At 43.7% G+C, this 11455-nt stretch overlaps 1 pseudogene; it reads right to left on the minus strand.

Annotated features, from left to right (window-relative positions):
- Window positions 1-798: 798 nt before the first annotated feature.
- Window positions 799-917, minus strand: LOC112477340 (annotated as a pseudogene).
- Between the last annotated feature and the right edge of the window lie 10538 nt (window positions 918-11455).

Genomic DNA, 11455 nt, shown 5'->3' on the forward strand with positions numbered 1-11455 from the left:
GCGCCCCCAGCTTCTTGCCATTGGACACACACGCTCCGCCTCCAGCAGGCTTCTCCAGTCATGACGAGGGTCTACTCTCTGTGCTGACCCCGACCCTCGATCCCTTCCTTAAGCCCTCTTCTCCTTTCACCCCACTTGGGAATTCTGTACGGTGACTTTTCACTTAGCTCAAAAATATATTCCTTTGTGCACGAAAAATATCACCCAGGCACAAGTATGTGAAATCTCTCCGTGTGTCCACATTAAGAGACAGCTGGTATACCGCATTCTAAAGATGGCAAATAGGTTAGATTCACCTATGCTGATGTCAGTTGTTTAGTAGGGGCAGCCTACAGCTTTGTGTGGAGAAAGATTCTGAGCTCACCTCTGAATTCGGTGGAGCGCTGCAATTTGCAACGTCTGCCACAGGCTCAGAACAGAAGGGGGACAGCCCTATTGTATTCGTCACTCCTGCAGTAAAGCCATGTAAAATTCACAGGTTCAGTTACTGCAGAGGAGTCCCAAATGGCCCCAAATATGTAGTAATCTATATTTTTTTAGTATGGTTGAGATTTGAATCCTACGTATTTGGTATCTGGAGACAAGTCACTTTGCTGGAGAGGTTAGTGGAACGTCCTCACACTCACATTGTAAAATTTCTTTGTGATTCTCACCCTTCTGCACGTGAAAAATATTAGTACAGAATTTATTTTTTAAAATTTTTTCTTTTATTTATTTTTTTAGGCAAGGCAATCCTTGGTTGACTGCACAGATTGCAAGGACCTTGTCAGTTTACAATCCGTTATTTTTAACTTTTTACGCCTATGGCACCTGGTCTGCCTAGGTGGTCTCCCATCCAAGTATTAACCAGGCCCGACCCTGCTTAGCTCCCGAGATCAGACGGGATGGGGCTCATTGAGGGTGGCATGGCCGCAGACTTTGTATGGAATCGAACGCTTTTATTTTGTTGTGGAAAAATAATGTAAGCCTCACAGAGAGAGCAATCTCGACTGTCTTTGTCACTACTGTCTACCTGGTAGCAAGCAGGTGCACAGAAAATATTTGTTAAATGAAAGGAAGACACGGAGGGAGGGAGAAAAACAGAGAGGTACAGCAGCCAGGTCTGGGGAGGGGTGGGAGGAGGAGAGGGAACAGAAAGTAATTAAGTTGGTCCAGAAACAAAGAATGAAATGACCCATATTTTACAGTCATTAGGGGTTTGACGGCGTTTGTTCAACGTCACTGCTTGTGAAGGGGAAATTTGTAACTAAAATGATATTTGGGGAGAACGCCTCTGTGGTACTAGCCTTAGTCACTCAGAGCAGGGACGTCGCATTGTTCACGGCTGAAGTTCCAACTCTGTCTTTCCCCTGCTAGTGTTTACTGTGCGCTCATGGAAACGAGAGGGGCTGTGCTCTTGGGGATTTAATCAGGATACTGAGTTCCTAGGTCTCAGTAAGAAGGAGGCACTATTTCAGCCCTAGACAGAAGGAAAGCAGTGGGAACACGGCTGACCCAACATGGGCCAGAGGCATCTGCAGATGTGCTTGGGATCAAGGGAAGAACTGAGATCACTTGACCTAAAGTCAGACATACTGGGTCTGGGTCTCGACTGTAGGATTTTATAGTCGTGTGACTCTGAGGAAATTACTTCAGCCCCCTGAGACTCAGTTTACCCACCTCTAGCATGGGAATAACAACATTGAATAAGATAAATGCACACAAGGCATTTAGCTCAGGATTTGACGCATAGTAAACGAGCCATAGATGTTAGCTATTGCAACTGTTATTTTCTGTCGCTGTTATTATCGTGGCCAAGGTGCCCATTATAAGACTAAGCGTGCATCAAACGCTTTCCCCTGGGCTCACAGTTTAGCTGTATCTTCCGGTTAGATGCAGCCACAGAACTGGGGCTCTGCAAAATGACCGTTTCCTGGCCTGGTTTATAAAATGTCCCTCCACGCTCTCTGACTTCCCTTGTCTTCCAGCCAGATGGAGGACTCTAAAGTCCTAGGGGACGGCAATGCCACTAGACGGAAAGAGCCTGACCTATGGCTCTTTGTGCCACACAGTCATTGGCACAAAGCCCCCGCCCTCACCCCTGCTAAAAAAAAATGTGCAGAGAAGTGGGAACTAGGAACACACTGTCACGTCTCACTTCTCGGAAACTGGCCGACTCTTCGCCATAGTAGCTTTCCCTAGCTCATCCACCAAAGAAGCCTTTCGGATGGTTTGCAAGGACTAACCAGAAGACACCCATAAACGCAGCTTCTCTGAAAGTCCTCTTTCCCACACGTCACTTTCCCGGGGCCTCGGAGCATGAATTCCAGCTGCTCGGGCAAGCAGTGGTTGGAATTATTTTCTCGGTTGCCCACACGGTCTTCATTCGTTTGGGGGCCCTCCATGCATTCATCCTCTGGTGCTCGGCTCCTGGCCGAGAAGTGATCCAGGAGCAGAAGACTCCTGGATTTATACGCTCTATTACCTGTGTTAGTGAGAATGCCAGGCTGCCGACATCCATCCTGTACCAACCCACCCGACGAAACGATTCACTCTAGACGTAAAGGCTGACGTCGACTGAGTATTGTTTTAACTGGAGGGAGAAGTGTGTCCATAAAGTAGCGAGGGCTTTCTGTCAGGAGGTTGTATTAATGAGCCCACTTCAGTGTTTATCAGGAGGAGGTCAGATAATCCTTTCCCGGAATTACATGCTGGCCGGTTCAGATAAATAACACAGATCTCTGCCATTCATAATCCAAAATGTTAACAATTAATTTCTGAAATCCATCCGGAAGGGGGCCAGAAGCCTAAATCACTGGGCCCAGACGGGCCATGCTGGGTGGACTTCTCATGAGTCAAAATTTCAACCTCAAACTTGTAATGAACTGTTGTCAAGACACAGCTGACTTAAGCGATCAAGGTAACATTATTCAGCAATAACCTGGGTGAAACACACTCTAAGTGTGAATTAATACGTCGGCCGACACCAGGCCCCAGATGTTCCCCACTCTGGCAATAGGCCCCAAGTGATGATAAGCAGATTTACATACTTAACTAATATGTTTATTTAAAGGAAATTTCCAAATCCAAAATAACATCCAGATTTCTTATTTGGCTGCAGATCAAAAGACATCCTATCAATAAAGACAGAATCCAGGATAAACCCTTTCAACATCTGCTGAAAACCAAACAACAGATTTGAGGGTTTTGGTAAAAGTTAATTGCAGACAAATTTTACTGCCTCTTACATAAATATATCCTTTCGCGTCCCTGGGGTGGCTCTGACCTCACCGATTCTCGCGTCCACAATACGCCACATTGTCCTCTCGCTGGCACCGATGTCCCTGCCTGCGCGGCCTGCACGGAGCACTCCTGTCTCAGTTTTCTTTCTAGCTGAAAGAGGAACAGATTTTCTCCTTCGTCAGGGGGCTGAGCGAGAGCTTGCAATGTCGTAGAAAAGGAAAATCTGCCCCTCCACCCACCAGCGAGTACTTTGTTTTTTCCAAAACTGCTAAAAAGTGTTCATTGGGTCTCTCCTCCTCATTTTAGAAGGAGATAAGCCCAACAGTGATGCTCCCTGAATATGGACCCTTTTTTGTTGTTGTTGTTGCTGACGCCCCCAGGGAGCGGGCAGTGGCTGCATCAAAGCTCGAACGGAGCCCCCTGCTTGTGAAGGAGATAACGGAGTGGGTGCTGGCCTGCAACGGGAATTCCATTTCCTCTCCTTTTAGGGGTGAGCTGCCTGCAGCCGGACCGACCGGGACTGTGGGGCACTGAGCCTTTCCTCCCACCCACTGGCCAAGGCTGTAGCTGAAGGAAGGATCTGCTTCAGGCTCCCTTTGCCTAGGGATCTGTTCAGTGTTAGGGCCAGTATTAGCCGGCTGACCTTTTGGGTGGGAAGACCCAGAGTCACAAGTCATTCATCTTTGCGCCTGCTGCATCCTTTGAACTAAGTCATGTTAAATTTCTGGGTCCAATCTCCTCACGACCGAGATAGGAAGAACAGGTTGGTGGAACCAACCAAAGAAATGCAAACCGGAATGGCAACGGGGATTTCATCTTCCTCCTCTCGACTGGCAAACATATTTCTAAATGCTCATTTGGTTACAGTGCCGATGTCCCCAATTACAGACGATACACATATAACAATTTCATATGTATAAAATATAGATATCGAAAGCCTTAAAATTTGTCTAACCTCTGACCCAGAAATTCTACTTCTAGAATGCACCTTAAGAAAATAATTATGGATTCGGGTACAGATTTAACGATGAGAATGGATGGCTTTGCTTATAATAAGAAAAAAATATGTTGTGAATGACCTAAGTGTCAAACAATTGAGACCAGCTAATTAAATGATGTTCCACAATTTTTAAAATTATTCAAAATGGAATCATAGAATAAAATTTAATGACAATGAATGGTTGTCATGAGTCAAAATTGTATTATATTGCTGAATGACAAAAGCAGAAAAAAGTACGTGTTGTATTTTACCATTAAAAGATATACATGTACAAACACGTAATATGTATATTTCTTAATGACATACAACAAAATTATGACAGTGGAACAATCACGGATAATTATCATTTTTTGCTTATTTTTATCATCTAAGTGTTTTATAATGAATAGGTATTATTTTTATTACAAAAAAACTGAATATATTGTGAAGAGTTTTATTTTCAATTAGTTGTATAAAAGCATAATTTACATATAATAAATGCACTCATTTTAAGTATTCATTTCAATGAGTTTTGACAAATGGATGTGTCCTATCTCATTAATGAATTAAGATATAGAACAATTCAAATACAAAATTACTATGTAATTTCTAGTATCCTAAAAAATTCTTTGTAGTCAGACTCCTTCTCACTTCTGGCTCCAAAGAAACTTTCTGTCACTGTTATGGGCTTAATCCTGTCCCTCCCCAAATTCTTATGTTCAAGTCATAACCCCCGGTACCTCAGAATGTGACTGTAAGATAAGGAGATAAGGGCTTTAAAGAGATAAATAAGGTAATGAGTTTATATGGGCGGACCCTACTCCATTATGACATTGTCATTATAAAAAGAGGAGATCAGGACACGACCTGCCCAGAGGGAAGACCAGGGCAGGACACAGAGAGAACGTGCCTACCTAGAAGGCAAGGAGAGAGACCTTCAGACGCTACCAACCCTACAGACACCTTGACCTCTGACTTCTAGTCTCCAGAACTGTGAGAAAATACATTTCTGTTATTCAAGTCACCCCATCTGTGGTATTTGGATGGCAGCCCTAGCCAAGTACTACATTGGCTATAGGATTTTTTAAGGGTTGTCTATACTGGACTCGTGCAGTACATAGTCTGGCTTCTTTTGCTCTGAATCAGCCTCATTGTTTCTGAGATTCATCCTGGTCATGCGTACCTGTAGGTCAGTAGGTTATCTGTTCTAATCGGTTGATGATTCCTTTTCATGGCTGAGTAGTATTTCATTGTTTGGCTATAACACAGGTGGTTTATCCATTCTCCAGAGAATGGGCATTTGGATTATTTCCAATTTTGGATTACTGTGAATAAAGCTACTATGAAATTCTTGTACAAGATCTTTTTGTAAACATATGCTTTCATTTGTCTTGGGTAAATATCCATGAGTGGAATTGCTAGATCATAAGGAAAGTGAATGTTACACTTTCTAAGAAACTGCCAAGTGGGTTTTCAAAGCGTTTATACTATTTTACAACCCTGCCAGCAACGTAGGAAAATTCTAGAGTTCCATATCCTTCCTAACACTTGGTTTCCCAGCCTTTTTAATTTTAGTCATTCTCCTGGATGTGTAGCAGCATGTCACCGTGGCTTTAATTTATGTCCCCCTAATAACTAAGAATGTGAGCATCTTTTCATGCACTTATTGGCCATCTGTAAACTATCTGTGCAAATCTTCGTCTATTTTTTATTGGATATTTTTTCTCTTATTATTGAGTTGTAGGAGTTCTTTACATATTCTAGATTTAAGCCTTTGTCAGCTACATGCATTGCAATATTTTCTCCCAGCCTTTGGCTTTTCTTTACATTTTCTTCATCATGTCTTTCAAAAAGCAGAAGTTTTTAACTTATTTTGCTTTTGAGAAAAAAGAAAAAAAAATGGCCAGCGGTGCCTCATGAGAATTCAAGAGCATCCATCTGCCTTTCGATCTCAGCTCAGCCTCTGGTTTTCTTACTGGATTTCTATCTTTCTTGCTGCTTGGACTTTCCCTCATTAATCCAACCAGCTGACACCTACTGGTGGAAGCTGTGAGCAGAACAGGCAAATGAGGTGTCAAGGAAGCCATACGAAACCAGAAGCAAAGCTTAACTTGCCCTGGCGCTTCCTCTGACCTCTAGAAAGGGAACTGCCGTGTTTGCTGAAGCATCTTCTAGTACTTTCCGGCTTTAAGCGAACAGCAAACAGTCCCTTTCATTCACAACTCACAAAAGTGAATCGTACCTTTTTCAGGTACGACTTGGGAAATGCTGTCACGCTTCTTTGCCGCAAGCAAAACAGAAAAACAAAGATTCTTCAAAATTCCGTTAGAAAACAGACATTTCAGGAAATGCAGAATCGGACTTTCTGAGCTAGAGGGCTAACTTGTTCCCTCACTCCACTGGAAGGGACTGCTTTCTGCTGCGCGCCCCAGATGGACCTCATCACGACTCAAAGGTTTCAGGGCGTGGATTTCTTTACAGGTCTGGAAGCCCCTAAGGGGCGTGGCCATGTTTTGCCCATCTCTGTACGTATAGAGTCTAACACAGAACTGGCACAGAATAACAGCTCAGTGAATGCTACCCGAACAGCTGAATGAATGAATGAATGAATGAATGAACTGTTCAAACCCCAAACTCTTGAATCCCTCTTCCTGTTCTATCCTTGATAAAAGCTTTCACTCCGGAGTCAGACAGAGCTGAAATCGTGTCTCAGCTCCACCTCCTGCCTCTGTGTTACTGTGACAAAGTTCTCAGTATTCAGGGCCCAGTCTCTTCAACTTACGAAAGGGGGATGATGGTTACGATTGCGACGACCTCATCGGTTTGTGTGGGTTGAATGAGTGACCACAAGGTGGGTGACCCAGCGCCTGGCTCACAGTAAGCGCTCTTTAAATGTTAGCTCTGACTATCTGGATGCTGTATTTTATGTGACTCTTATGAAATTCCTCTTAACGTTGGCTATGGGTAGAAGATGATAGTAATGGTAATGATGATAATAAAATTACTATCAACTACGTGTTTTCTGTGCGTTACATTTTTTTAATCTGCACAACAACCTTGAATCACAGTTATTTTATTCCTATTTTTTAGCTGTAACTGAGGTAACGGTACGAGGTCCCAAAGTCAGTAAGTGATGAAGCTGGAATTGACTCAAGTTTGTCAGACTCTAAGCTCTCGCAACACAGTCTGCCTGTCCCTTCACTCGAGAAGGTGTCCTCTGATTCAGAGGAGCGGGTAGCCATAGCCTAGGAGGACAGCTTGGATCACAGACGTGGCGTTGGCAGATTGTTCAGTCTGGAGGAGCAATGGTGGGCCACTTTGGGGTCTATCAGTTATATCCTTCCCTTCTTTAGATATTATGTCGATTAGGATTAAGTTCTGTAGTACATTACGGATGATGCAATAACAGTGGCTGAGATATGATAGAATCTTTTCTCTTACATAGAAAAAAGCAGAACTATTTAGTCTAAAGCTGGTACAGTGGTCCGATCAGCAAAACCAAGTTTCTTCTACCTCTTACTCCTCCCAAATAAGAACATGTGCTTCCCTTCCTTATAGGGCCCGAAACTCCCAGCCCCACTGAGAGATATCCAGCCCCAAAAGGCTGCCCAGCCCAGGAAGCCTCTTTGTCTCCTGGTGCGAGGTTCTCCTCCTCTGCCGCGTGCCAGCCTTCTGCTAGCATGGCACATTTGTCACCTCGGACAGCTAGGGACTACTGGGAGCCTCAGGAGCACCAGATATACCAAGCAGACCAAAATAAGGCCACAAAGGCTCTGAAACGTAAGCCATCCTCAGACACGTCCCACCTAGGATCACTCCTTGGGGCCACCTCCTACCAACCCACAAAAGCATGCTAGGACCAGTGTGCCGAAACTAAACAGCCTGCTGACATAAAAGGTTTAGGACCTGGTGTCTCTCTTTTACCAATAATAGGATACGGTTAAAACACCATACCAAGAACCAAGAAAATCGCAACTTGAATGAGAAAAGACAATCAAACAACACCAGCACGGAGGTGAATCAGATGCTGGAATTATCTGACAAGGATTTTCAAGCAGCCATCAAAAAAAAAAAAAATGCTTCAACAATCAACTACAAATTTTCTAGAAACAAATGAAAAAAAAAATATAAAAGTCTCGGCAAAGAAATAGAAGTTTAAAAAAAGAGAACCAAAAGGAAATCATAGAATGAAAAATATAATAACAGAAATAGAAAGGGCATAGCTCCCAGCTGGGTCAGCCCCTTCAAAGGACCCCAGAAAAAGCACTTTATCTTATTGGCTACTTTCTAGCTACAAGGGATGCTTTAAGTTGGGCCTCCAGGAATAGGTCAGAGTGGTGTTTGTTGGGTAAAAGGAAAGAATAAGTCCTGGGTTATGAACTGCCCGTGTCTGCCACTGACAAAGGGGCTCGTGCCGTACGAATGAGGCTAAGGGGGTTCGCAGTGGAATACGGACTTATTACTAATGAGACCAGAGAAATCGTGCCCACTAATGAGGGAGATAAGTCACCAGCGTGCCCCTAGGTTACCGTGATTCCTAGAAGCCTGCCTGAAGACAACTCCATGTGACCTCATGCCCCTGACACCGCGACAGGCTCACCTTCTCAGGGAAGGCCGCTTAATTACCTGATTCATTTGCTCATCTTAATTAACTTGTCCCTATGGTAGACAACCTTCTATTGATTGCTCTGCTGGTAGTAATTAGAAAAGTGGTAGATAAACAAATGGAGAGTCTCAAAATGGAAAAACGGAGCGTGCATTTCCGACCCACGGGACTCTACCCTCTAGGCTCTGAGCTCAACGCTTTTGCTTCTTCTGGGTAAATATATCAGAGACGCAAATCATTGTCTCTGCTGATCTCTTCCACCTACTCCGCATTCCTTCTTGGGGGACCTGCCCTTTTCCTTTTCTCAAAGGCTCTGCTTCCACACCCCCACATGGCCCTTCTCTCTTAACAAAAACCGAATGGACAATGAATAAACACATAACCTAAGCTGGACCAATCACATCCTATTTTTTCAGTTTTTTGAATTAGGGCATGGAGAAACAGTATCAGTGAACTTGGGTTGCCAAAACTGTAGAATTAAGTAGACCTGGAGGTTGGCCAAGGTACCATCTTGGGCCTTGTATACCCACCAGCGATCAGGGAGAGCTGGTCTGTCAAGCTCACCAGACTCCTAATGGCTACACAATTTCTGGACCCAGTCTTTTGTCCCCTAACCATACTTCTTATTCTGGGATTTACAGGACACCTCTGATTCTTTGACAAAAGTTTCCTGGTACACGAGCTCATTCAAGTTGGTTGCCACTTCTTGCAACTCAGGGAGCCTCTACTATAGTAAAGCACTCTCGAAATGACTTCTCTCCATTTTAATTTTAAACACCTCTGGTGAAAATGTAAATGTAAGGGACCTATAGAAAATTAGTAAAATGGGAGTTGCTATCAAAACTGTATACGCTGAGGACAGATCGATGGTTGGCAGAGGTGGAGGGCTGGGGGTGGGAGAAATGCGTGAAAGAGGTCGAAAGAGATACACTTCCAGTTATAAGATAAACAAGTCCTGGGGATGTGATTCACAGTGTTGCATTGTGTATGCGAAAGTTGCTAAGACAATAGATCTTAAAAGTTCTCATCATAAGAAAAAAAATTATAACTATGTGAGTGACAGATGTTAACTAAACTTATTGGCAGTCATCATTTTGTAATATACTCACACGTGAAATCATTCTGTTGTACACCTGAAACTAGTATAATGCTATATGTTAACTACATCTCGATAAAACGGGGGGAAATGCTTAAGCCGATCAATGGCTCTGGCCTCCATCAGGACCAGTGCAGTGTCTGACACTTTCCTACCTAGTAAATCGGGGCTCTGCCTGCCACTAACGTGTCACCATTTCCCACGGACTTCATTCCTTGGGGACCCCTTAATTCTCATAGCCCACCCAGATTCCCAGAACTCTAGTGCCTCCCAGAAGTAATAATAGTCAACACTTAGTGCCAGTTACGTTGGCTTGGGGCCATAGCCTTGCAAAGCTGGTATCAAAGTGATGTGCTCCTATCTAATTTGATTGAACTGAGTGTTCCAGGAAGACTGGTGATACTTTCCTCGCTTCGGGGTCCATCCTAATGAGCAAATGCTCCCTCACTTTCTTAGATGGCTGTAAACGTGGACTTGTAAAGAAAACTTTTACAAACACTTCTTGGTGTCTCAGAAATCACCCAACGCAATTACGCAGGGGGATATGCTAGGAAATTCTAAAATAAACCTGATTTACCATCCACATATGAACTTCATTTACTACTGTGCCATCAAAGTTCAAAGAAAATATGTTTCTCCAAACTGTGCTTATTAATGCAGAATATGATGGAAATGAAAGAGCCAACCAAAACTCAAAGCCACGTTGTCGGGGAGACGGCCATGACCCTCTGGGGCCCCACACGCCCGACCCCTGTGTTTGGAGTCATCATAAGCACCACCTGAGTTTGCACGAGGCACACGAACAACTCCAAACTCTGTTAAGAACGAGAACATCTTCACACAGAAGGACCGGTGCAGAGGAAACCCACATGGTACCTACGACTCGGTAAGGGCTCCCCGTGCCCAGGGTTTGTACCAGTTCTCACAGAACAGAAATCTGGAAACTTCATTCTAGAAGGCTGAGGGGCCCCATCACAGCCCTGAACGTTCACATTAAAAAGAAACGCACTCATCTTCTGTTAAAGCCGTACGTTTCTTCTGTTACCTGGAGCCTAACCTCGTCCTCATGAATATACAAGCTTCTGTGTTGACAAGTCTATGTCTATATCATTGAAATGGCAGCGTGGTATTCTAGGAGAGGGAAAGACCAGGACTTACTCAACTGGCCCACTAGTGTAGACCGTTTATGCTATTTCCAATGTTTGCTGTGTTAAACGAGGCATTGATGAGCACTCTGGTTAAGCATCCATGTGCCTCCTCAGGTGTCTCCTCAGGATAAACTTCTAAAGTAGCTTATGTACACCAGTTTAGGTGGGCCCAGGTAAACTACTGCACATATTTTTAAATTTTTTTAAATTTTATTTAAAATTTTATAAAGGGAGACGTTTATAAACTCCTTCTCCAAAGAGATAGTAGCAAATTATGTTTCTACAAAACTTGCAGGAAGTTGTATATCAGGTGATACTCTCAATGCACTGGTGATGACATTTTATCTTTGACAATTTGATCTATGCTGGGCTTTCGCAACCAACGTCAGGGCCGTGTGTTATCT

This window comes from Pteropus alecto, unplaced genomic scaffold, assembly GCF_000325575.1.
Source record: "Pteropus alecto unplaced genomic scaffold, ASM32557v1 scaffold123, whole genome shotgun sequence".
Taxonomy (NCBI): Eukaryota; Metazoa; Chordata; class Mammalia; order Chiroptera; family Pteropodidae; genus Pteropus; species Pteropus alecto.